This window comes from Eumetopias jubatus, unplaced genomic scaffold (assembly GCF_037043125.1).
Source record: "Eumetopias jubatus isolate StellerSeaLion01/CBP00866 unplaced genomic scaffold, mEumJub1_p1.0 scaffold_6, whole genome shotgun sequence".
Taxonomy (NCBI): Eukaryota; Metazoa; Chordata; class Mammalia; order Carnivora; family Otariidae; genus Eumetopias; species Eumetopias jubatus.
In genome coordinates, this window is record NW_028274812.1 from 36,435,383 (window position 1) to 36,438,390 (window position 3,008).

Here is a 3,008-nt window from a genome sequence, read left to right on the forward strand (position 1 = left end):
CCCATTTTCAGACCAGGATTATTTAAACAATGAACTTTTTAGATGCTTTGCTGATTATATCCAGGCTGCTCAGAGCATACTCAGAGCTCCACATTTTATCACCTCTAATCGTCAGTGTCTTTAATCAGCTATACTGCTTTTGTCACTTTATTTTTTCAGTTTGTTTTCATGTTTCAACTTTTTAGTCAGCTTCATGGACATCCTAAAATGCTAAATGAGACACAACAGAATATTTTTTCTTCCAGTACTAAAAAAAAGGACATTCACAAGTATTTTAAGAAATTTCTGTATACTTAGGGTGGTGACCTTGAATAAAAAAACCCACCTCTAATTATTTTGATTTCTTGTACTTGCATTTGGAAATTTCTTCCTAATCATGATAAACATTGTATACAGGCTTTTAAATGCCTATTTTTTTAAAGCAGTCTGAACAAACATTTTTTGCCATGATCAGTAATCCTGAGAGTCCAAACTGAAAAACTGGTAAAAGGAAAAAATACCCAGACTCTACAAATGTCCCAGGATTAGTATTTAAAAGGGAGAAAATTTTAGAAAACACATGGAGCTTTCTAAAAGGTCTTTGTGACAAGCTACCTCAGGAGCTCAGTTCAAAAATAGAAGTTGATGTACTAAAACAGATGTGTCAGTGCAGCTCCAAAAATCTTTATAAATACAGCCATTTGGAAGGATGATCCTGGACCAGAAGTTTTATTCCTTGTGTATCTACATTAGGTGCACATGCCTCATCTCAGCTGTCCTAATTGTCTCTGTAATTTCCTCCTGAGTAGCGGTCATAACCACCCTGGCTTCTGCCACCAGAGTCTCTGGACCTTCCATATCCATACCCATATCCTCCAGGTCGACTGGCATATCTGCCACTCCCATAGCCCTGGTCCCCACCACCTCTAGAGTAGCTGCGACCACGCCCATGGGCCTCAAAGGCACCCCCTCTAGTTCCCCTGGCCGACTTGCTGGCGTGATCCACACGGATCTGGCGAACATCCAGAGACTCTCCATTCATGGCTTTCATGGCATCTGTGGCATGCTCTGGATTGGTGAAGGTGATGAAACCAAAACCCCGGGATCGCTGAGTCTCCCGGTCCTTGACAACGACCACCTCGGAAATAGGACAGCTGCTGAAGTGGTCTTCCAGAGCCTGCTCATCGGTGTTGAAGTTGAGCCCTCCCACGAAAAGCTTCCCTTCTTCAGAAGACATGGCAGCGAATTCGAGTACTGCAAATTAAACAAAAAGACCAGAAGAAGAGCTACGGTCGAGGAGCGGAGAGACTGGCTGCCTTTGTCACTTTTAATACGTTTTTGGCACTTCTACTATAAGCAGGCACTACACTTGAAACTACCATGTTAAAACCTACTTTTCTAAGTTTGTGCCTTTATTGTGTTTGTGGTGGGTTTTTTTTTTTTTTCCTTAATTCATCCCACTTGTTCTTCAGCTTCAAAAAGTTTTGTTTTGTATAGAAAATTGCCCGAAAAAGAGCCATCTTTGTTTCTGGTTCAGTGGCTTCTCTGCAATCTTTGGTTTATTGTCTCATTTTTACTATTGTCATTACTGCTCAAACTCAGAGAGCTATATTATGAGTCATAAATACTACTGATGGCTGAATATCGTAGATGGCTGGTAGAGGTCTGCATATGTACATAAGATCATTTTAGAAGTTCCTGTTTTTAAGTTTCTGTATCAATAAAATAGTATATCATTTGTTCTGAATTATCCAAGATCTCAAAAGAGTATCAGATCACTTCATCCGCATATTGTACTTATATCAGCTAAATCCTGCCCAAATTGCCTCTTTAGTGCATAAGTCCTTAGAATGCATTGTTTTATAACTATTACAACCATGAAATATTTGGGGACTCTGCTACACCACCCATAAGAGTCAGAAAATAAGTTATTTTGTGGAGAGATAAACTGCTATCATCTATTTGAAATTAAACTTTTCTTTCTTGTGATCTAGCAATTACACTACTAGATATTTACCCCAAGGATACAAAAATACAGATTCAAAGGGGTACATGCACCCTAGTGTTTATAGCAGCATTATCAACAATAGCCGAACTATGGACAGAGCCCAAATGTCCACTGACTAATGAATGAGTAAAGAAGAGGTGGTATATATACATAACGGAATATTACTCAGCCATCAGAAAGAATGAAATCTTGTTATTTGCAATGATGTGCATGGAACTAGAAAGTATTTTGCTAAGCAAAATAAGTCAGTCAGAGAAAGACAAATACCATATGATTTCACTCATACATAGAATTTAAGAAACAAAACAGAGGAATGTATGGGAGAGGGATAAAAGGAAAAAAAAGAAAAAAGAGAGAGGGAAACAAACCATAAGAGATTCTTAAAGACAGAGAACAACCTGAGGGTTGATGGAGTGAGGTTGGTGGGGGATGGGCTAGGTGGGTGATGGATATTAAGGAGGGCACTTGTGATGATGAGCGCTGGGTGTTGTATGTAAGTGATGAATCACTGAATTCTACTCCAGAAACCAATATTGCACTGTATGTTAACTAACTAGAATTTAAATTAAAATTGGAAAAGAAAAAAAATAAACTTTTCTTTCTTGGAAGAAGTAGGGTGACAAAGGTTCCTCACCTCCCTGCTTGCCTAGAGATAGTTATGGGTTCTGCTAAGACACTTTACTCCCCATATCAGTGATTGCCAAGTAACAGTCTGACCTTTAGGAGTTATGCAATTTCACACCATGGATGATTCATTTCTGTGTCTTCTCATATGACAATTGTTGGTCCTTCTGTTCCCCGTGGGAAGCAAGAGTGCCACCTCAGACCTGCCTCACTAGCCTCTCTCACCCCTTACCACATCAGAAAGCTCCTTACGAGATTTCCTCCAGAACATGTGGTCAGTTTTCCCAGTGTGCTAGAGAGAGCTATCCTGCGATGACCTTTGTTTACTCACCTATATCTGAATGTTTTCATAAATCTCAAAAACATAAAAGTTAGGGGGAAAAAGAACAAATGGCAT

At 39.3% G+C, this 3,008-nt stretch overlaps 1 pseudogene; it reads right to left on the reverse strand.

The window, feature by feature from the left end:
- Positions 1 to 430: 430 nt before the first annotated feature.
- On the reverse strand, positions 431 to 1,245 carry LOC114219530 (RNA-binding protein 3 pseudogene; annotated as a pseudogene).
- Between the last annotated feature and the right edge of the window lie 1,763 nt (positions 1,246 to 3,008).